Raw genomic sequence first — 24,167 nt, 5'->3', positions numbered from 1 at the left:
TGCGTGAAAGTGGTGTTGTTTGACTGTTGGTTGAATAGTTTAAATTCCCCTTTCCTCCTCCAGAGGACGGCTGCGGTGCGTCGTCTGGACCTCCGCCAGCTAAGTCCTGCGTCTGAGCTCGCAGAGAAAGCTCCAAAATGACTCCCAGTCACTTTCTTTCTCCCAGTCACTTTCTCCCAGTCAGACTGAGCCTGCAGCGACTCCTCGCTCTCACCTCACAGATATTCGATGAGCAATTAACCCCGAGACTCTGCCTGTTTCACAGCTTTTAGAAGGAGAGTTGAAACCACCGAGATCGGGTTCAGGGTGAGAAAGTGAACTGAAGCCGTGCCTGATGTTCGGGCCCGCAGTGAAATGGGTTCAGGACGGAGGAAGGAAAGGTCGAAAGGTCGACGCTCACTGGGACAAACTGGGGGAAAAAAAGGAAATTCTGCCCAAACACGACCTGTTGCATCTTGGGAGAAACTCTCACCTTCTCTGCTTTCCTCCAATAGCTGCGCTCTGCTCTTCCTCATCATTGAATTGCACTCACTCACTTCCTCTCCCTCTCTCTGGCCTTGGGCCACGGTTGGATGTGAGCTACTGTACCAGGAGCTACTGAAAACAGAAAGGTCTTCCCTTCACCTGCTCCTCCTGGTGCAGCACCAGTGGGGGGGGGGGGGGGCTGCGAGTGCTTCTGTGTCACAGCCTTGCAGGAGCCTCCGCTGGCTCTGCCGGTGGAGACACGGACACCCGATGAGTGCGGCAAACGCTCCCGATTGGATGACGAGTCGGCAGGAAGTTGAGGAGGAAGTGCAGGATTGTGGGGGGGAAAGAACCAAGAAATCGCAGACGCAGTGGCGGGAAGCACCGCGAAGCTCCGTCTTCCTCTTTTCGCTGTTTGGTTTCGTACGGCCGGCTTTCCCCAACAATCAGAACATGAGCAACTCATTCAAAACAACAAAGTCTGAGGAACCGCCCTTTAACGAGTCAGGTGATTGATTGGCCTCGCAAGTGATGCTGGCTACCTGCTCTCTGCTAATGTTTGTACAGACGTTACCCCCCCAGGCTGTTGTTTAGTGGCTTTTTAAAACAAACCTGATGAATTTGTTTACCCCGGCGCGCACGGAAAGTGTTTGTGTGTGTGTGACAACACGCAGGTGAACTCCAGCAGCCTTGCCGCCTGCAGGCGGTGCAGGCTTGTTTTGACCTCTTTTGCTCTGCTTAAAATTGAATGCTACTTTTTTTTTTTTTTTTGTCCGAGCAATAAAGTTTTTTTTAATAAAAGCCAGAGTCCAACAAGCATGGTTTTGGACGGAGCAAAGCATTCGATGATGCCATTGTTTCTTTTATTTTTCAAGCCGTTGGTTTCATGGCAAGAGCCCCACTGGACAGCTGGAAGCTCCTCCCCCCTCCTCTTGATACGCAGCCCTGCACGCACATGCATGCATGCCCACGCGCACCGCTGCTCGGCCTGCATACTAAACACTCAGTTAATTACCTCACGTCGGTGTCGCTGAGTTCGTCGGTGCCGCTCTTATTTTTTTTCCCCTCCCCTTCTTGAATCGCTTAAAGTGAGTGAGGAGCGAGAGGAAGAGGAAGAGGAAGAAAACACAGAAACTGCGCCGCTGCCGGCGTCCAGAAAAGTTCCAGGGTGAGACGGCCGTCCATTGCAGTGTGAAGATGCCGACAGACAAAGTTTGCCTTTGAAATCCGCTAAATAAGCAGCAAGATCATGCAGCGCTTTCCATTTCGTCATTTAATAACAAATATACCTGAATTCAGTTGCATGTAGATTATTGTGTTTGAATGAAACAACAAACCTCATTGTTAGGAAATCTTTTTTCCATCTTCACTTTTGTGTTTTCCTCTTTTTCTTTCACATTACATTAGAATTGTTTTTTTTCCATTTCTTGCTATTTTCCCGGCCGTCACTTTTCAAATCTTTCTGCATCTTTTGCAGCCGCTGTACAGTTTGCCGCGACCAATCAGCTTCCACCGTGAGAAGCGCGCAGCTCCGGCGAGCTTGTAAACAGCGACGGCTCAGCGGCCACTTGAACAACTTTCCTCTGCTAGCAAACTACTTCAGGACACAGCCGCTTTTTCTCTCGCTGCTTCTCCGTTTTTTAATTCTTTTTTTTAATTCTTTTTTTTTTTTTTGTTCCTGCGTCCCTGCGCACATCGTGAAGAGCCACCTGTCGCAGCAGGGCCGCATATTAAAACCAGCAGTTAATAAAGGAGAGGCGGTCGTCTCGTTGACAGGGAACCTCAGTGTTGCACACTGGCTGAGTTGCACTGGGTGACAAGAGCTTCCCACGGTGGATAATCGGTGTGTGTGCGCGTGTGTGTGTGAGTCTGAGTCTGACGATCTTCCTATGTTTGTGGTTCCACATGTTTGCTGACAAGTCATGCGGCCTTTTTCTGCGTCTGTCTCCGTCCCTCTTGACTTGTGTGTTAGAAACACAGCCCCCGGGTGTGTGTACATGCCTGTGTGTGTGTGTGTGTGTGGGTGTGTGTTACGGCTGCGCCGCCGCAAAGCACTCTGCGTGCGTGCATGTGTAAGTGCAACGTGAAATGTCATGCGGAGCCGCGGGCCATCGACTGGAATCCGGCCATCAGGATGGAAAAACGTGCTGCCGTGGGTCTTCGCTAATGTGCCGCACATGTGCTGCAGGTGTGTGTGTGTGTGTGTGTGTGTGTGTGTGTGTGTGTGTGTGTGTGTGTGTGTGTGTGTGTGTGTGTGTGTACGCTTGTGGCCACTCTTGTTAACGGCAGCGGCGACTGATTGGCCGCACCGATCAGGGAGGGAATTGTTGTGCAGATAGTTGCACGGTGACCTCTGACCTCTGACCTCTTCCCACCGGTAGCCGTCAGGGCGGTGCAACAGAAGAGCTGGCGTGCGTGAGCCGGCGAGGCTGACAGATTGCTGTTGCGTGGTGGTCTTGGAAAGTCTCCTGAACGACGGCGCGCTGCGTCGTCCTCCCTCGTCACACAGTCACCACTCGTCACTCTCACACTGACGGATTCCCTCGGCGGTGTGGGCGGGGCCAATGTGGACGGTGGTTTTTTTAAATTTATTTTTGCAACCACTCTCAAGCCAAACATGAAGGGAGTGGAGCCGAGCCGAGCCGCGCCGAGCCGAGCTGGTTCACCCGCCTCCTTTGCTCCCGGGTCGCCCCCTGCCGCCCGCAGCCCCCCCGCCTGGCAATAAGCACCGATGAGTGACATCATCCTCGGCGAGGCTCTAATTGGCCGATTGCGTCGGTCCTCCCCCCTCCGGCGGCGCGGCGTCGTCCCTGCTGGCCGTGGACGGGATTGAAAGCAGTTTGTGTGTTTTTATTCATTTCAAGCCGGAGGTTTCTGCTCCACGATCGACGGCTCCAGCAGCCGTTGTTCTTTATTTATTTCATGAAAGTGGCCCGCACATCCAGCGGGGGAGCACTAGCGCAGTCTGTAATGTTCTGTGCTTATTGAGCTGGTGCTGTTATTGGTGCTGCTCGCAGCTCAAGTCGGACCAGCGGTTGAAAAAAAAAACAGCAAAGGAGAACTGGAATTGAAGGCTTTGCTCTCAGGTCTCAGCCTGCTTCGTCTGCGCAGCTTTTCTGCTCTCGTTCCGCAGCAGTTGATGGAAAACCTGCTACAAATGAGTATAGCGCTAACCGCTAACCCCGCTACGCCCCTGCGTTGCTCCGTGCATTAGCGTGGCCTGGGGAATGCCCTCACTCTGCTGCTGCAGCGGCTTAATGTGATCTCACCTGGCGTGTAAGTGCCGGCGAGGAAGACGAGCGACGGCATTAAGGATGAAGATGTGCCGAGAGCCGGCGGCGGCGGCGGCGAGGAAATAATCACCTACCGCTACAGCGGGAGAAGAAAGTGGCGACAGCGTCACGAGCCGCTCGCCATCCTTAATGCTCACTAGCCTGAGCGTGTCGTACTGCCCTTTGTGACATCACAATAGGGCTGATTTGAGTGCACTTATCTAAAGCTGCTTCAGCTCTGCGTTTTGGCGCTGCTTTTTTTCTCCTCCTGCTCCTCGAGCTAATGGCGGCCGCGGCTAACAGTCTGAGCTGCCGCTGATGGATGACCACTTACCCATGTTCCTCCATACCGTCCACTTAGCTCCTCCACTGGCTGGCTGGCTGGCTGGCTGGCTCTCTCCACATGTGTGGAGAGGTTGAAGGCTAATTGAGCCCATTGAGACAAACTCGTTTTCCTTCGCTGAAATACGAGCAGAGTGAACCCACTACTGGAGGGCTTGTGGGTTTTCTGGCTAACAACTTTTGATTTGAGAAGTTTTTATAGCTGAGTTTAGCTGACAGTCTGATTTATTGATAGCAACCGCGTTGCTCCCTGCCTTGTCTGTTTGTTGCTCTTCTTTTTGCCTGTTGCACCGTGGGCCTGAGAGGACTGGAATGTCATTCATGTCCTCTGTCCAGCACGAACTGTAGGCCGTGGTTGACAATAAAGTCGAGTTGACTTTCCAGGCTGAAGTTTTGTTGCGGCCTCCTCTCCTCGGGGCTAAACCCGCTTGTTTATGGTGGGAGGGAGAACCGCTGTCACGCGTGGATTCTAAAGTTCATCGCTTCAATGGCATCAAAATTCACGCAAGTTGATAAAAAGAGCAAAAAAAAACAAAACAAGGCATGTTTTGTTCTTCCGTGAGCTTCAACTTTACCCTCATTTCCCCTTATTGTTCATTATTCACAGAATTCTGCACAATATTCAGCACGACTTAGCACAGGGTAGCATTGATGGATGTTATCGTCTCTCAGCCGCAGGAGAAGAAAAAGACGGTCTTCTTGTCTCTTCATCAGAAATATTCATTCAAAACCTGTCCTCATGAATGTTGCAGTCTACTTTAGGAGCGCCGTGTGGAAACGTCAAAAGCTGAATCGATCGGTTTTATTGAAAAAAAAACAAAAAAAAAAACGTAAATGTTTTACTTTCGGCGCCCGACATCCTGACCTAAAAAAAAAAGCGCAGGAGAAGAAAAGCAGAGGTGCTGACGAGGAGCTGCTGAGTCAAAGAGGGGCGGGGGAGGTGGCAGTCTCCGTGCACGCCGTCATTCAACGCTGCTGCTGCTGTGTGAAGGAATTCCCCTCCCACACTTCTGGATAGCGCTTTCCCACAGCGTTGCCCCCACTGGTGCATCCGGGTACTGCGCTCCAGTGGGCTCATGCACTGCGTTGCAGGAGCAGCAGCAGCAGCAGCAGCAGCAGCAGCAGCAGCAGCAGCAGCATCCACCAGCGTGTGGGAGGTTACGTAAAGACACAACGATGGGCAGAGATTCACAAAACACAGCAGCGACAAAGAGGAAGCAGCCAAGAGAAGAGCTGAGATTCAAAATCTTTCCTGGAGTCTTTGCAGGAGAGGTTTCAGTGGAGTTGAGTGGGACCTTTATGTAAAGCATTAGTTATAAAAAAGAAATAATAATCACACACACACACACACACACACACACACACACACACAATTAGCAGTCGGCAGGGGGGTTATTTTTTTTAAGCGGTAGCTGAGCGGTACCTTCTTAGCAACAGGTGTGTGTGTGTGTGTGTGTGTGTGTGTGTGTGTGTGTGTGTGTGTGTACAGTATATGTGTGCATGTGTGGAGGCGTGCGAATGTGCCTGTCAGCAAGGATTGCATAACAGGGGTGCCTGCTGCTGCCGCTGCTGCTGCCGCCGCCGCTGCTGCCGCTGCTGCTGCTGCTGCTGCCGCTGCCGGTCGCCATCAATGGCATGAGTAGACACACGTACACGCACACAGAGTCACTCACTCACTCACTCACACACGTTTACAAAGGCCCTCATGACAAATACGGGTGTGTAGTAACTACATAGGCACATACGAGCACACGTGCACACGTGCACATCCCCCTTGGTGCGTCTCCATCTGTTTGTATGCAGGCTGATTAGCTATGTGAGTCCCCAGATGTGAGATTTTTTTTTTACGGCCATGTCGCGGCACCAACTCCGCTAATCATCATCATCATCATCATGGCCTTAGCCCCGCCTCCCTGAAACACACGCTGTGTTGTGTGCAGGTCTGGTTTGATTGTGTTGGAAGTGAAGCGGTGCAGCTGGTGAATTATTGAGCGACCCCCCCGCCCCCGCCGCTCCCCCACTTCCTCTCCGTGTCTCCCTCTGTTCTCTCCCTCTTTTAGATCTCATTTGTTCTCTCTCGCTAACGCACACACACACACACACACACACACACACACACACGCCTATCCTTTCTTGGCCTTGGTCATTCCTCTATTAGATAATCAGGAAGGAGGGTCAGCGGCTCTGAAGCAGCAGTGCAGTTGTGTGTGTGTGCGTGTGTGTGTGTGCGTGTGTGTGTGTGTGTGTGTGTGTGTGCGTGCAGGCGTGTACTTGTTTGATTTGATTGATGTGGTTTAATCCAGTGTTGTCCTTGGGGACAGATTTGGCCCACATTACAGCTGCTGTTGTGCAGTGGCAGAGAGCAACCCAGTGTCTTCCACGCTGCTCCTTTGCTTTTTGCCCCCCCCCCCGTCCCCTCCTCTCACCGCAGTGGCAAACACGCAGATATTAACTCCGCCTGTATGGCGCCTCAACATTATTAGCGAGACTTGCCACACTGGAATCCTGTGGGGAGAACTGGTGATTAATAACCGTTGGAGTCTTTCACTCATGCGCCTCTGTGGGAGGCTTCCTGCGCTCCTCGGAAAGCCTTTCAGCAGGTGATTAGAGAAATGAATCAGTCCCACAAATCATCTGTTGCCTTCCCGTTAAAACCCTCGGAAGAAATCATGTTCGAAAAAGAACGGTGGGAAGGTCGACGTTTGAAAAACGAATTTACTCTGAGCTGGCGGACAAAGACATTGTATAATCATCATCATCATCAACATCAGAATCAACGTGATCGTCATCTTCATCATCGTCATCATCATCATCGTCAACATCATCATCGTCAACGTCAACATCAGCATCACCATCATCAACAACATCATCAACAACATTATCATCATCATCATTGTCAACATCATCATCATCATCATCATCATCACCACGTGCTCCTCCTCCAAAGCTTGTCTGCGTCTCTATTGGCCAGGCGTTTGTGGCCCGCCGCTGCCCACTTGTTCACTCACCATCCAGATGGCGTTGATGGCAGGAAGCCGCCGCCTCCTCTGCATCGTCGGAATGCAGGATGATGGTCCAGCTGGATTCACAGCTGCTGCTGCTGGCATCTTTATCAGCCGCTCTTCTTCTTCTTCTTCTTCTTCTTCTTCTTCTTCTTCTTCTTCCCCCCCCCGCCCCCCGTCTGACTCTTTGCCCCAGGAGAATCTCCTGCTCTGGGTTTTCTTTTTACATCAAGCTCCTGTTTGTAGCCATGGCGCTATGGGATGGATCCAGACGGCTGTCCAGTCTGATTGGGTTGCGATCCGTCGATGGCCCTCAGACGTGGGCGACGGTGGGATGAGAAACCGTTGGATGCTTATTTAAACACCTCCAGCGTGGCCGAGCTTATCGATGACAGCAGCCAGGCCCTTGGCGTTGTCGCCTGGCCCATCAAACACATACTCTGACACACACACACACACACACACAGACGTAAAGTGTATTTTTCTCAGGGCCGATCAGATGTCGGCAAGTGTTGGCAGGTGTCGCCTGCGTCTCCCTGACAGGAGCCCACAAACTGCGTGGAGGCAGCGCTGTGATTGGTTAGCGTGGCGGGCAGGGGGAGTGGTTGTTTGAGGTGGTGGATGCAGCGACGCTTCGCTCCCACAGAGAGGAGGCAGCGCTGACGTCTGGGACCACTGCAACAGTCCTGGCCCGGACTGAGAAAGTGACAGCTCCACATGTCACAAAGAGAGGTGACCACACCCCTTAGCCTGGTGTTGACTCCACCCTCTTCTTCTTGTCCTCTTCCGAATGTGCGAAATGTTTAATCCGTGTTTGCTCTCCACTTCCTGTGTGTTTACTCCCCCGGCTCCTCCCCTCCTGGAGCTGCAGCTTAGTTCCCACAACCTTCTCAGACCCGTGTGTGTGTGTGTGTGTGTGTGTGTGTGTGTGTGTATACAGTTGAGGACCTGATTATCCCGGCTGGCCCTGGGGATTTGACTCAGAGCTACTTCCTGTTTTGGTCCTGTGGAGAAGCAGTGAGGATGACAACAAAGTGATGGTGGACCTTCAACTTTCTAAAAGATTTTTCTGTTGCGCTACGTTGACGTGTGATTGATTGATTGATTGATTGATTGATTGATTGAGCTTGCACACAGTGTTGTCATTGGTTCTTTGCTTGACCTTGGTGAGAATTGTTTTGCAAAGTCTGTCGTCCGTCTCCGTGCTTCTGTCCTTGCCGTTTGTTTCTCTACTTCAACTCTTTATATTGAAGAAAGAAAGTCAAGGAAGTTTTTTTTTTTATTACATTTCAGTATTAACGTTGGTAAAGATGATCTGCTTGTCAGTTGCAGATTCACAGCCAAGCAAATAAGGGGGGGGAGAAGTGGGGGGTCGCTCCCCTGCACAGATTGTGATCTGCGGCCGCTTCCTCCTCAGGTGTGAAGCCACCTGCTAAAAACGGAGGCAATGTAGCGCCTCCGCCGCGCTGCGTGGATCTCACACATTGTGCTCGTCGCAAACACACGCCGGAAGGAAGCTTGACGGCGCTCCCGAAGCTTTGTCGGCGCTCCGAGGCGGAAGCGAAGCCCGTTGGATAAAAGCTTTGACATTTGGGGACGACGAGTTAAGAGCACCTTCATCCTCGCCCGCTGCCCGTCGCGCTCAACTACCACTTTGTTGCCGCCGCCGCCGCTCCGCTCGATGCTGGCATTTCGCAGCCGCCGTTGTTAATTTTCCGAGAGTCGCGTTTTCGGTCCTGGCGGGTTGCCGTTGCCACGGCGACGGCCTGTTTACCCCTCGGCTTCACGTGAGGGGGCTGTCGGTGCACCCTTGAAAACGTCCGTCAAACGGGCGCCGCCGCCGCCGCCGCCGCCGCCGCCTCTTGGTAGAATCTGTGTAATTTCCAATGATTGTGGACAACATTGTGATTGACAGGAGGTGGGACTGAACAGGTGCCGCTGCTCAGTGGTCAGAAAAGGCAGCCATTGGTGCTTTTGAAATAGAATTTTCTCTCTCTTTCAATCAACAAATATTGAATGTATAATGTATCGCATTCATAATATACAATTTCAACTTGCAATTGTTAAACTATATTTTGTTTACTAATGAGAAACGGTAAAGGCATTTCTGCACCAAGGCAGTAAGAAACAGTAAAAAGTTGTTGCGGTTGCATGAAACGAAACATTCGTGTCGGTTTCTGTGTGACCCTCGTGCAAGGTTTATTCCCCTCCTCGGCACTCTTTACATAATCCTGCAAAAGATGCTGCAGTTTGCATGCCGGGCCACTAGGCGGTGCTGTGATGACAAACCATCAAAAACCCACAAATCCCAAACGGGACAATGAATTCTGACTTTCCGCGCTGCTTTTCACACCGAGGGTGTTTGTGTGTCCGAACCCGGCACGAGCGGCTAGCTGGCTAGCTCGCTAGCCAGCTAGCCGCTCGTGTCACCGGTCTTCCCTCTGACCGCTGATGTCCACCGGCTGAGCCTCTGGTTGTGTCGAGCAGTGCGCTTCCTTCCCCTCAGCAACGCTGCAGCTTTGAGTCTCTGACACAGAACTGATGGAGGGACTTTGCTCAGCGTCATATTTACTTTTTGTGCGTTATGAGTTGGCTCTCAAGTGAAGTGTGTGTGTGTGTGTGTGTTTCTGTGGATGAAGGCTTCTGAGATGTTTATTTTAGTGGGTCTCTATGGAAACCCCATCAGTGAAGCTGCAAGGTTTCTGGGACATAATGAAGCCGTCAGTCTTTGTCATCAGCTGTCAACCCTGGCGAGGACCCGGCCGTGTGTGTGTGTGTGTGTGTGTGTGTGTGTGTGTGTGTGTGTGTGTGTGTGTGTGTGTGTGTGTGTGTGTGTGTGTGTGTGTGTGTGTGTGTGTGTGTGTGTGTGTGTGACGGAGACTCCGCCTCACACTGTCTGCCTTTCTGCCTTTCTGTTGTATTTCTTCTCTTCTCCATCCTCATTTTTATTCATAATGCAAACATGCACTCAGCCACCCCCCCGCCCCCCCCCACCCCCCCACCACCACCACCACCACCTCTCCCCTCCACCCCACACCCCCCTCTTTAATTCATCATGTACATGAACCCAGGCACCCATCTACAGTCGATGACGCTTTATCTATTTGTAGCTGCAGGGCAGGCGCAGGCGCACTCACACTCACACACTCACTCACACACACACACACACACACACACACACACACACACACACACACACACTCTCTCACTCTCTCGCTCTCTCACTCATAGTGTGTAGTGTCAGGCACAGCAGGGGTTGCATCTCTCCAGATGGCAGCATCCGCCCACACGCTGCCAGTTGTTATACAATATGTATTGTATAACAGCGGCGAGCAACAGGCGCTCTGCTGGTGCACGTAGAGACACAGAGTAACACAAACACACACACACACACTGACACACACTGACACAAAGCCAGTCATTCACTACTGACAGTAAACACAACACAACAGAACGGCACTGCCACACACAACAAACAATACACAGTGGGCTGTGCGTGTGAGTGCACGTGCACACACACACACACACACACACACACACACACACACACCTGCAGCTGCATCAGAGACACCAACCTGTTTGTCTCGTCACTGCGGCAGGTTCTTCACTCAACTACAGCCAGTCAGCCAGTCAGTCAGTCAGTCAGTCAGTCAGTCAGTCAGTCAGTTGTTCACTGTGCACACTGTGTGTGTGTGTGCGTGCGCTCTGCTCTCAGATCATTGTGCACTGGCTCATCCACACAGTCTGTGGCTCTGCTGCCGCTGCCAGTCTGTGGACTCCAGGAAGGTCCGGTGCCAGAGCGCACTGGTCTCTCACATATCCCTTTATGACGTCACAGAGGGCCACCGTTGCGTCTCCCAGGTCGGGGACCAGGCCTACCTGGACATTGGCTCCGCCCCTTTGAGACCACCTCGTTTTGGTTCCCTTGCACGTGGAACGTGTGGAAGGTCTGAACAAGGCTCAGGTGTTAGCAGCAGCTTGTAAACCACAGGTCGGCAAACGCTGAAGCACACCGAGCTCCTCCATCCATCTGCTGCTCCTCCAGGCCCCTCTGTCACCTTTTAGAAGCCCACGCGGGCCCCCCCAGTCAAAGCGTTTGCCCAGCCCTGCTGCAAACAGAGGGCTAAATATGCTGCTTCCTGGAGAGCTGGATCTTTTTTTTCCCTTTTTTTTTTTTTTTTTTTTTACAAAAACCAAACACGCACAACAACAGTGCGAGCGGAGTTTCTGCCTCTTCTCTGTGTGCGTTCTGACTCTGCTTCACACAGCCTGGGCGGCTTCATCTCAGCTTCACTCTGTTTACCTCCCTGCTGTCTGTCTGCTGCCTTGGAGACAACACAATTCTCTCAATTTCTGGCCCTGCTTTTCTCTGCTCAGCCATAAATAAAACCGTTGGACAAACACACACACACACACACACACACACACACACACACACACACACACACACACAGCTCCGTCTAGTCTCTGCTGGTGCCACTCTGTGGGCGAGCCCTTAGCAACGTAGTGATGACGTAACGAGAGACTCACAGGAGCTCGCTGCAGATTCCCCAACCCCAAGGTGTACACACACACACACACACACACACACACACTGAAACAAACAAACATGCTTGGTTAATGTAATAATGTAGCACACAGACAAATCCCTGCAGTCAGTCAGTCAGTCAGTCAGTCAGTCAGTCAGTCAGCCTTGGATTCACCACAGTCATAGTTTGCTGCTGATTGTTCCTGCTGCTGCAGCCCGACTGTCATCACAAGGCTGCTGCGACTGCCATTCAGTTCAGGGCTTTAATGCACTGTGTGTCTGTCTGTCTGTCTGTCTGTCTGTGGCACTTATATTTGGGCACTACCTCGTGCTCGCTGCTGCACGACAGACGGATGGATGAAAAGAAGTGCTGGGCAGACACAGGGGAGGTGAAGGACAGTGAGCAGATGGATGGATGGAGGGAGGGAGGGAGGGAGGAAGACAGGAAGACAAGGTGGGCAGCAGGAGGAGTGCTGGTGCATTAGAGAGTAAATGTAAAAAAAAAAAAAAAAAAAAATTGTGTGGCAAGAGGAGGGGAAAATCAACCTGTGCTTGGTTATTATTTTCTATTTTTCTTGTTGGGAAGCCCAGTTCTAATTATAGGCGTTGGTGCAATGAAGCTCCTTTTGTTTATGCACCATCAGATCCTTCACAAACCTCTGCAGAGCTCCAGAACAGTGCTTGTTTAGCCCTCTGTTAGAACCCTGCCTGCTCAAACTGATGTTCTGTGGTCTGTGAGGACGGCCTCCGAGGGCGGAGCCAACACCTGGCCTCTTTTTTTTTTTTCTTCTTTTTTTTCTTTTATAAGAAAGCTGAGGACCTTCAGCGTCTTTGAGGGCTTCACTGACAGGATGGAGAACCATAGAAAGAGTGAATGGATGACTGGACGCTGGTCAACTTTAATGTTGCGCCGGGCAAAGAAGATTTGCGTGGAAAAGCAACAAGACGAGCACAGCAGACTGTGTGGATGTGAGTGAGTGCATCATCGTGTTTATCAAGTCCCAGCAAGGACACACTGCCTCTCCAAGGCACTCTCTCACACTGCACACACACACACACACACACACACACAGTGCGTTGGCGGTGTTCACACTCACAATTCCACAACTTGCCACAGCTCATGGCAGTGAGCCACACTGACCTTCTGCTGTCCAGACATCAGTAATGATGTCATCCTGCCTTCACTCACTCCGTTATACTCTGCCTCTCTCTCTCTCTCTGTCTCTCTCTCTCTCTCTCTCTCTGTCTCTCTCTCTCTCTCTCTCTCTCTCTCTCTCTCTCTCTCTCTCTCACTCTCTCACTCACACACACACACACGGATGCACGCCGCCCTGAAGCGCACGCTCTCCCTACGCCTGGGTGCACAGCCTTCAGCTCAGCACTGCAATATCCTCTGGAAGATCCCGGGATTAACGTGCTCACGCCATCCTTCCACCCTGCCAGGTCTCTGAGGTCATCGCCATCAACTGCACTGGCTGGGAGGAGTCTTTGCAGTACGTGTGCTCCAGCCTGCCAGTGGTGGCAACAGCAGTGTCCAGAGTCACAATAACAGCAACAACAACAACAATAATACTCATATATATAATATTACAAAATAAGACAACTTTGCATTGCACTTTTTAGACATGAAAATGCAAAACAAAGTTCTTTATCATTTAAAAAAAAATAATAAAAAAATGAAACCCTCTCTCTCGAGACCCCGGATGACATTTTGTGCTTCTGTTCGGCATGTTTTCTTTAAGCGTGTCTGTGAGCGTACACACACACACACGCGCGCGCGCGCGCGCGCGCTTGTCGACTCGTGTGACTCGACACTTCTGACAGGAAGTGGTGTCACTTCTGTCATGAAACCAAAACCGCGCGTTCTGCACACACCCACATCGTAACCTCATGTGACTGCACAACCTCAAAGCGTTTACACATGTGAGAAACCGAGCGTGTGTGTGTGCTCAGTTCCCATGCAGTGTAACACTTTAAACACAGCGGGCTATAAATAAATGTGAGTGGCTGAGAGGAAGCCGGACTCTTAAAGGAGTCTCTGCTCCTCCCGGAGCGCCGGCTCCTCCTCCTCCAGCTGCTCCTCACACTTTCCAGCCTCTGCGCTTCTGCTGCGTCGTCACAAACGCCGGCTGCAGGTTGGAAAGTCGGCGTCGCGGTCGGCCTCTCTCTTAATCTCCCGGCGGCTCGGACTCTGCAGCAGGATGTGGCTGCAAGCGAGCTTGCAGACTGTGTGTGTGTGTGTGTGTGTGTGTGTGTGTGGGGGGGGGGGGGGGGGGGACAAGGAGGAGAATATAATTTGCAGCCACGGTCGCAGATCCAGTCTGGAAACATAGACGAGTGAAGGACGGAGACTGAGATATGAAACCTGTGGGTGGGTAGAAGGAGACCGGAGCACTAACAGGAAGTGCCACAATATTCTTTACCTTTTTTCTTTTTTTCTTTGCACCCGAGTGGCTCGCTAACAACCCTGAACAATATGATGCAAAGCTCATAAACCTTGTGGCGCTTTTATTGAAAGGCTTTATGGGTTGAACTACTCAGACAAGAGGAACCTGGGACCCAGATCCTGGGACTGAGAGCCTGGGACCCAGAGCCTGGGACCCAGATCCTGGGACCCAGAGCCTGGGACCCAGAGCCTGGGACTTCCCTCCTCTTAATATTTCATTCATCCCTGGGTTGATTTTCCTGATCATGTGAGGGAAGTTCTTGGCTCTGTGGCCCGGCGGACAGTTTGGTGCTTGGCCACTGAAAGTGGAGGTGCGAATCACCTCCAGTGAACTTCACCTGTGGGTTCTGAGTGTCGGTCAACTCAATGTTGATGTCGGTGAACTCGCCGGGAATTGAGAAAAGTCCCACCTTTCCGCTCAAACACCAGCTTCTGCAACCAGCTTGTTTTTGCATCCCCTTCCAAAACACACAAGAGGTCCAACTGCAGCCTTTTTCTTTTCTTTTTTTTAGCAGGAAGCGTGACAGGCTGCTTTTTGGCAGGCAGGCTGTAAACAGAGGGCTAAAATGTCCTTGATGCAGTGATGAGGATCACAGGAAGCTGCGTCAGCCCCTCGTGATCAGCGACGAGCCAGGACCCACCAGGAAGTCGTGTCGGTTGAAGCCGACGGGAGACCGACGGTCACTTTGTTTGTGGTGCCATTCCAAATTCCCCGCCTGTTGTTTTGTTATTAATTGGCCCTGAAAGGATGAAGCTGAGGCTGCGGTGGCTTTGGTTGAGACCACCAAGCAGTCATCACACTGCTGCAGTGATTGGCAGACCACCTGTCCAATAACACGCCACCATGTTTCCCACACATCAGTAGTGTTGGTGTTTCTGATAATGACTGCTAGGGGGCAGCGTGAGCTCCCTCCTCCTCTCCTCCACTCCTCCTCCTCTCCTTCTCCTCCTCCTCCCTTCCTCCCTTCCTCCTCCCCTCCTCCCCTCCTCCTCTCCTTCTCCTCCTCCTCCCCACCTCCCTTCCTCCCCTCCTCCTCCTCTCCTCTCCCCTCCCCTCCTCCCTCCTCCACTCCTCCTCCTCCCTTCCTCCCCTCCTCCCCACCTCCCTTCCTCCTCTCCTCCCCTCCTCTCTCCTCCTCCTCTCCTGTCTCCTCCACTCCTCCCCTCCTCCCCACCTCCCTTCCTCCCCTCCTCCACTCCTCCTCTCCTCCCCTCCTCTCCCCTCCTCCTCTCCTCTCCCCTCCCCTCCTCCCTCCTCCACTCCTCCTCCTCCCCTCCTCCTCTCCACTCCTCCTCCTCTCCTCCTCTCCTCCCTCTACTCCTGACCTCCTCTCTCCTCTCCTCCCCTCCTCTGCTCCTCTCCTCCCCTCCTCATCTCCTGCTTTCATCTCAGCTGCTGCTGTCGACGCCTCTCTGGCTTCCAGGGGGCAGCAGCCCACACATCTCATCTCCCAGCAGTGTTGTAGTGCACCAGTGTGTGTGTGTGTGTGTGTCTGTGTCTGTGTGTGTGTGTGTGTCCTCTCTCAGCGCAGCCTGCCAGTGTCTCCGGAGTGTTCCGACACTCTTTGAACATCTCAGAATGAAAGTAGTCGAGTTTCTCTGTCGCCTTTGTTGCACTCTGCCTCCAACTCGACATTCCTTTCTTCCTTTGTGATCCGCCTCTTTCATTCCATCGCACTCGTCTGCAGCTGCACCCCCACCCCACCCCACCCCACCCCCTCTCTTTTATTTTTCTTCTTATTTTATTTTTTTTAGATAAAACTTTCTAGCTCTGTCGGCTGTTTCTGTTTCGTTTGGATTCAGATGGGCCTTGTGGCTCAGACAGGAAGTGAGGTCATTGACTGAAGTTACCGACCACATGAGCAGTAGGTCTGCTGAGAATCTTCACAGGAATCCTAGAAAACAAACGATATCATTTGGGAAGCAAATGGAAGGGGTTTCCTAGAGGCCAGTAATGGAGTCATGGTCCATTCTACTGGAGCCCAAACCCGACCTCTGACCTCAACCTCAAAAGTTATCTTGAGAGGGAGCGCTGACCGGTTGTTGTTTTGTTTTTTTTTAACTTCCCCACAACGCCACATTGCCGCTTGCACACTCACACTACTCACACTACTCACACACTCACACTACTCACACTACTCACACACTCAGAAACAAGGACAGAGTGTGTGGTTGCTGGGCAGTGAGCTCAGCACAGCCCCACCAGCAGCAGCAGCAGCAGCAGCAGCAGTGTGGTGTGTGGTGCTTCTGCTCTCATAATGATGTCACTGCACACACACTCACACACACAGACTTGGCACACACACACATGCACGCTCTTATCTCATCTCCTTTTGTTTTGACCTTGCCTTACTCACAGCTCTGTGTGTGTGTGTGTGTGTGTGTGTGTGTGTGTGTGTGTGTGTGTGTGTGTGTGTGTGTGTGTGTGTGTGTGTGTGTGTGTGTGTGTGTGGCTGCGCTGTGTAGATATTGGTGAGTCCATCAGCTGGTTTCCTGCTTTATTGAAAACACAAGGCTGCGTGAGTGCAAGCCTTGTTCTGTGAAGAGCCACTTGACTCGCTGCGGCGGCGTTGTTTCCTCGCTGTTGCCTCAGGCTTCGCCCAGGCCCGCTGAGAGCTCCGCCCACTGAGAGCTCCGCCCACGTGCCCACAAACCACCCCAGTGCAGGGACTTTCTTCCCTGAGGGTCACGTGTTGCTGCAGAGCGTTGGAGCAAAAGATTCTTAGTATCTGGCAGCTGGTTGGAGGAGAGCAGTACCAGTGGTTCCCAGCAGGGGGCAAATGTATTTGACGGTGTTTGACTTGGGTGGAAAATGTGTGTGTGTGTGTGTGTGGTTGGCCCTGGATGACCTCAAGCGTTAAGAAACATCTTGATAAGACACCAACTGTCCACTTTTTCCATCGCTTGTCTTCTTTTTTGTGACCAATCAGCTCCTTTGACCAACGACCAGTGAACTTCCTCTCCTTCCTACCTTCCTCTCTTCCTCCTTCAATCAAACCTGTGAGTGGCTCTGGTGATGGCAACGCGGCTGCGCTCCAGCGAGCAGCAGAACAGCGACGACAAAATGTCGACAAACGCTAACGCTGGTTTCTGCTGTGAGAGAAGTGCCCCCCCCCCCAACCCACCTCCAACCCCTCCCCCGTCAGCTGCCTACTCACACAATTACCTGTTGCTGCTGCGTTTGCGGCGGTTTGATTGCAGCGCCACCTGATTGTCGCTCCACCAAACGAGGCGGGCGAGACGAGGCTGGAGTGTTATGAATCAATCAGTGATGCGCTATAAATGGAGTCTGATTGGAAGAGAGGCGAGTGGGCGGCGGTGAAAGAGAAGAGCTCGCTGAGCTCCTTCCTCTTTTCTGCCTTTAAATAATGATCTCCCTTTCATCTTTCATCTTCTGTGCACACTGATTCTCTACTGGATCCCTGGCTCCTCCCCTCTCTCTCTGTCTCTCTCTCTCTTTCTCTCTCTCTCTCTGTCTGTCTCTCTCTCTCTCTCCCTCTCTCTCTTTCTCTCTCTGTCTATCTCGCTGTCTCTGTCTCTCTCTCTCTGTCTCTGTCTCTCTCTATCTCTCTATCCCTCTCTCCCTCTCTCTGTCTCTCTCTATCTCTCCCTGTCTCTGTCTATCGCTGTCTCTCCCTCTCTCTCTCTCTTTGTGTTACGGCAACAGTGACCTAGTCCACATACACACACACACACACCCACCCCACCACTCAGTGCATTCTCTTTTCCTCAACAGCTGTCAGACACTACGTCAGCTCCCAAAGCATCCAGTGTGTGTGTGTGTGTGTGTGTGTGTGTGTGTGTGTGTGTGTGTGTGTGTGTGTGTGTGTGTGTGTGTGTGTGTGTGTCTGAGTTCCTCTGAGTGTCCTTGCCCGTCGATGATGACTCGAGTATTGCAAGATGAGTAATTGGTCCAAACAACATGAAAAAGGCAGCAAACGAGTGCTGGCGGCTCTCAGTTGTTCCCACTCCTCCGTTTAGGAAAACAAAAACACAAAAAACACAAAAATCAGCTTGTTAACACAAAGTCTCGAGTGCAGACATACTTGGCAATATTTTTTTCTTAGATTACTTTTTTCCTCCCAAGGAGGAGATTTAAATGTTTCCTCTTTTTCTCCGTCTTGGTGCAACCTTGAGGGTTTTTCTTCTTCTTCTTTTTTTCCCTGCTGAATATTTTGCTGATCTTGGCCTCATGAGTCTTGTGCTTGTGGTAACACGCTAACAGCCGGCCGGCCAGGAGGGGAAAAGAAGAATTCAGCCGCTACGAGTGTTTAAAAATAGAGCCTAAAGTGGAGAGACTCACGACGACGACGGTGACGTCAAGTCAGGTGACCAGGACCAGCACATGTGACCTCTGCAGCAGGGGAGGGGGCGGGGCCTCCAGCCTCCAGCTCTCTCCAGTCCTTCTCCTGTTTTCAAACCACCTGTTTGGTCACTTTGAGGAGACAAACCAAATCACTGCGCCGTCCCGCTGGCCCCGCCCCCTCACCACACACCCTCAGCCAATCGGACTGACCTCCGTCCCTCATCGAGTCCCCCCCCCACCCTCCCGGGGTCAGGATCTGGACCCTGGAGAGTTTGACTCTGGCGTCTTGTGAAGGAGCCTCCTCATCCTTATGTTTTTCCAGTTTTTCTGCTTAGCGACATCGTCCCTCTCTCCCTCCCTCCCTCTCTCCCTCCCTCCCCCCCTCCCTCTGTTTTTCTGCTGACATTTCTCTGGCTTCCCAAACTCCCCGCTGCGCCTCGCTGGCTGTCCCAGCGACTCTCTCGCTGCCTGCTCTCCGCCGCCATCTGTTTCTCTGCCTCGCTCCCTCTGCCTTCCTCCTGCCTCTTCCTCTTTGTCTGCCTCGTCGCTAACGTCCTTCCTCTCTCCTCCGCCTTCCTCTCCGTCTGTCTCCCTCTGGATCATCGCACCGCTGGATCTGCCTCCCCCACTTTCATCTCCTGCTCTGAACACATTGCCCTCTTTACCACGCGGTTCTCTGGTGGTTGTTTAACGTCTGAGGGGCTCGACGCCGACCCTACGTGACCTGGGTTTGGCTGCTGCTGTGTATTTTGGGATGGTCTCTCTTGTACACTTGCGCAGGAGAATCACTGCAACTAATGCACCAGGAAAAAGAAAACACCGAAAAGATGCGGTATCATCTTATTTTTGGAGCCGCGAGCCTGACTTCCTCTCTTTGTCTTCTTAAGCCTCCGCAAAAAAACACCAAATCAGAGCGAGACGGCGGCGCAGACACACACACAAACACACACACACACACACTCTTTCCTTGCATGCAGGAAGTGGGTCAGTAGGATGTTTGATGTCCCACACGAACCCACCTACACACACACACGCACACACAGAGTGCGTCGCTAACATCCCTCATCATTTCACCACATCCCTCCTAATTAGTCCCACAGTGCGTCCGCGCTCGCTGTCGACGGTCCACCAGCCCGCCCGCCCGCCGCCGCCGCCGCCGCTACTTGAGCCGTCTGTCTGCTGAAATCAGCTGGTTTAGCAGCTTCAAGTCGTCTTCTGAAGATTGTCTGGCCCTTTTTTCCCTTTTTTCCCTTTCTTGCTCTCTCCCGGTGAACATTGACAACGACTAAACGTGTTTGCCCTGAGAAAGAATTTTTTTAATTTTTTTTTTAGACTAAACGGCTGCTGAAATTCTGTTTCATTGAGTTGGGGCGATGCTGTGTAGTTAGCTGCTCATGCTAGCGCTAGAAGAGCTGCTCATGCAAGCGGTGGAAAACAGGGGACTCTGGGAGTTCTGTGACGTGCATGAATGTTTAGCTGACCAACGTTTCTTCAAGAGGCCACAGAGTGCAACAGCGGCGCTAAAGTGGCAGTCAAAACAAATCCAAGACTGTTTGTCCGCTTAATCCTTGATTTATTTTGCAATCGTTTTCAATGGAGTTATGGGAAAATAGGGAGTTTGACCGGACCAATCGCAGGCTTTTTAAGACGAGGGGGCGGGGACTCTCGCAGGAAGTTCCTCCGAATCCCTGCCGTGTGCAAAACACGCACACTGTGCACAAAACAACTCATCCTATCAGTGACGGTGGACAAAATCAGTGCGGTCTGATAGGCTCCGCCCCCTATTCTAACTCCCCTTGTTTGTCACTTCCAGCCAGCAGGCGGCGCCACTGAGGCTGTGCACTGCGTCCTGGGACTGGCGTGGAACTCCCTCCACGTGGCTGTAGCCGCGCCCCCTGCCGAGCACTGGGTCTGGGAGGGGCTGCGTTGGATGAGGTGAGTTCACATGAGTTCAACTTGAGCACATTTAGCCCTCTGTTGACAGCCTGCTGCTAAAACTGAAGCCTCGTTGGACCTCCCGCGTGTTTGTGAACAAGGCGGTCTCTGAGGGCGAGCCAGCACCTGGCTGCAGGTGTTGACGCTGACCTGGGGGGTGGGGGGGGGTGGCGGTTCCCTTTGTGACATCACAAGAGGGTGGTGTGTTTGGGTTCCTGGTGCAGCTGCTGCCTGGGGCTGTCGTTTCTCCGCTCCGCTCCTGTCCGTGTCTCTGTCTGCGTCGGGGGTTCACCCCAGTTCACCGCTGTGAATCTAGTTCATCGTCATCATCAGAACCTTTTTCAGTCTGTGGTTGGGCTTCATGAGAAGCTGCTGTGGTGATTCAGGCTGGGGGGAAAAAAAAAAGCTCACTTCATCTCCCTGGAAAGAATTCCGATTGAAGATATGAAGCTTCACTTCCTTCCGTCTTATTATCACACTCCCTCTCGTTTGACTGCGAGGTGCAAAGGAAGAAAAAGTAGCGTGGGCGGGTGTGTGTGTGTGTGTGTGTGTGTGTGTGTGTGTGTGTGTGTGTGTGTGTGTGTGTGTGTGTGCGTGTGTGCGTGTGTGCGTGTGTGCGTGTGTGCGTGTGTGTGTGTGCGTGTGTGTGTGTGTGTGTGTGTGAGAGAGAGAGAGAGGGCGAGAGAGAGAGAGAGAGAGAGCGGGAGAGAGAGAGAGAGAGAGGGTTGGTGCTATTCTGGGCTGGTTGGGGAAGTCTTGGCTGAACTGAGGCATTCCATTCCAGTCTGCCATCCTCTGGAAAAGGGGCTGCAGAAACTGGCATCACATCTCTCTTACACACACACACACACACACACACACACACACACACGCGCGCGCGCGCACGCACACGCGTGCACTGGCATTCATGCTTTCTGACAAACACACATGTTGACATCAGCGCTGCCTCCAAAGAAAGGGAAGGGGAGCAGATTTCTAGGAGTACTACACTCTGCCCCGAGGTCTGGAGCCTGGGATTGGCTGTCACACACACACACACACACACACACACACACACACACACACACACACACACACACACACACACAGCAGAATCCTTGAATCCACGGGCCTCAGTCTGTGTGTCTTCCATCATCCAATAGAAACTCAGATGTCTCTCTCTCGCCGTCACCCTCCTCCTCCTCTTCCTCCTCCTCCTCCTCCTACCACCCCCTCCCCCCTCTGCGGTGCCTCTACAAGGTGACATCATCCCCCCTTCCTTCTATCACTCCATCTCTTTCACTGCGCCTCCCTTCATCTCTCTGTTCTCCTCTTCCTCCAAGTCTTTTCCTCTTCCTCTCTTCCTTCCTCCCGCCCCTCCCTTGCCACTTCGCTCCTCCTCCTCCCCCCCACCCCCCTCCTCTCTGTGCTGTGACATCCTTACATAACGGCTGTCAAGCTGTGAGCAGGCAGCGAGCAGGCAGCGAGCGCCGGCCGGGTGTCTGCCAGGCAAAGTTGAGGCCAGCGTTTGAAAAAAGTGGCGTCAAGGTTAAAATGTGGCGTGATGGTCGGGAGGAGAGAGGGCTGGAGGTCTCTGCATCCTAGTTCGGCTCCCTGGACTCCAGCGCAGCAGCAGCCGCGCAGGAATAATCACCAACCCCCCAGCCCCCCCCCCCCAAAAAAAAGAAAATCTCCAGAAATGTCCGTTTTAGCCCTCCGTTTACAGCCTCCTGCTAAAAGCGATGTCGTGCTGGACCGTCGTGGAGGTCGACTCTCACCCGGAAGGGGTGTCAGTGCTCTTTGTGACATCACAGAGGGCCGGCTGATGATCATATGGTGGTGGTACTGTTAGAGCGGCGGTGGCAAAGTGGATTTTCCTCATGGCAGGGAATCTCCGACATGTTGTGCGACAGTTTCTCCTGCAAAAAAATGACACAAATAAATCACACGTTGGATGTCACTCCACACACAACACAACACAACACAACACAACACAACACAACACAGCACAACGCAACGCGCATTGTCGTCGTCGTTGTTGTCGTCGTCTTCACGCCGCTCCGGGCTCCGACGGCACCGCTGTGCAACACGCCGCCATCTGTGGGCAACGAGCGAGGGTGTGCGTGCTGTGAGTGTGTTGTATGCGTGTGTGTGTGTGTGTGTGTGTGTGTGTGTTTCCGGTATGTTTGTTTAGATGAAAGCCGCACAACCCTGCGTCTCTTCCCTCCTCCCTGTGAGCTGGCAGCTGATGAACCGTGGCGGCCAGGGAGGTGTGTGTGTGTGTGTGTGTGTGTGTGTGTGTGTGTGTGTGTGTGTGTGTGTGGTGTGTGTGTGTGTGTGTCAGTGGCTTTCAGTAGGGTAGGAAGGTGGAACAGCATTAATTATTCTCTGACAGGGGAGTCACGCTGAGCTGTCACGCCCCCCCCCCCCCCCTCCCTTCAGCTGCAGAGTGGCGGCTGTGCTCGTCCACGCCGTCCAGCAGCCGACCATCACCTGGGCGGTGGCGGTGGCAGCGGTGTCAGTGGCAGGGGCGGCGCTGTGTCCTAGATGTGAATGAATGACAGCATCATCTGCTGCAAAACACTCAATAAAAAGAGCCCTGTTTTTGTTTGTTCCATTCTGACATAACAGTGTGTGTGTGGGTGTGTGTGTGGGTGTGTGTTGCAGCCATTTGTCTCCACAGGTGTCCTGCTTGGCTTCCTGCGTGCTTCCCACACCTGTCGGCGTGCTGGCTGTTGGTGGGTGTCAGTCACAGCGGGGTCAGTGAGGTGGCGTAACAGCAACACCACGTGATGTGTCCACCAGCGTCTTCTGGGGGTGTTGGGGGAAGATGTGACCGGGGGGGACAAGTGACGTGGTCTGGTTAGCTGTTGTTAGCAAAGAATGCGCCGTCGCTAACGCAGACGGCTAATCGGCCAATGGCACGGCAGCGACTCAGACGTGTGTGGGACAGTGGAAGAGAGTCTTTGACAAACTAGGGGTTTTCACCCCGTCAGAGGGGTCAAAGGTCAGGAAGGGCCGACTGGTAGGAGACGAGGAGACTGGTCCTCTTCCTCCTCCCTCTTCTCCTCCTCCTCCTCCTCCTCCTTCTTCTAACCCGTGTCGCCCTCCTCTGTTTTTTCCCTTGGTTTCCAGATCAGGAATCAGGTCTGATTTGCCTGGATGTGTAAACGCCGACTGATTTGTGTGATTCATGTGTAAATGAGCCGCTTTATTTTGAAAGGGCTAAGTTTGTTTTTGTCTTGCCCTGCAGGCTGATTGAATGACTGTTGCGGTCCATGACGGAGAGAGAGAGAGAGAGAGAGAGAGAGAGAGAGAGAGAGAGAGAGAGAGAGAGAGAGAGAGAGAGAGAGAGAGAGAGGTGGGCGGACTGAATGGAGGCATGATGTCGTGATCAATGGATGTCCACCCTCAAGTATCTCCTCCTTTATTCTCCCCATCCTCCTCTTCTTTCTACCTTTTTGTTGAAATTTTACTATTTTCATCTTGCTGCTTCTCTCTCTCTGTCTCTCCCTCTCTCTCCCTCTCTTTCTCTCTCACTCTCCCTCTCTCTCTCTCTCTCTCTCTCTCTCTGTCTGCATCAGCGACACACAGGATTACATGCGGCCTTTTGAGAAATAATATTTAGGTCTTAATGCCGACGTTTTGCCCTTGAAGAGGAGAGCTGGACTCTTGCCTGCATGTTTGTGCTGCTAAATGCCTCTCGTGTGTGTGTGTGTGTGTGTGTGTGTGTGTGTGTGTGTGTGTGTGTGAGATTACACGCTGCACGTACAGAGGAAAAAACAAACAAATAACCAGTGATTGAATTATCACATCTTTGCCTTGGTGCGTGTGTGTGATTTTTTTTTTTTTTTTTTTTTTTCAAATTCCCTTTTCAGCTTTTTTTGTGTGT

At 52.4% G+C, this 24,167-nt stretch overlaps 1 protein-coding gene across 2 annotated transcripts in view; it reads left to right on the top strand.

Annotated features, from left to right (window-relative positions):
* Nucleotides 1-24,167, top strand: part of atxn1a (ataxin 1a) — a 61,232-nt gene that overhangs the window by 20,456 nt on the left and 16,609 nt on the right. For both annotated transcript variants that reach the window (XM_076016388.1, XM_076016387.1), the window contains one exon: nt 20,175-20,296. The gene's annotated coding sequence lies outside the window, so the exon portion shown is untranslated. The remainder of the gene's footprint in view (nt 1-20,174; nt 20,297-24,167) is intronic.

The sequence above is a fragment of the Nelusetta ayraudi genome, unplaced genomic scaffold (genome assembly GCF_046127955.1).
Source record: "Nelusetta ayraudi isolate G7.1 ecotype Tasmania unplaced genomic scaffold, CSIRO-AGI_Nayr_v1 ptg000225l, whole genome shotgun sequence".
Lineage (NCBI taxonomy): Eukaryota > Metazoa > Chordata > Actinopteri > Tetraodontiformes > Monacanthidae > Nelusetta > Nelusetta ayraudi.
The sequence above is the reverse complement of the archived record's forward strand: the minus strand, read 5'-3'. Positions and strand labels throughout refer to the sequence as shown.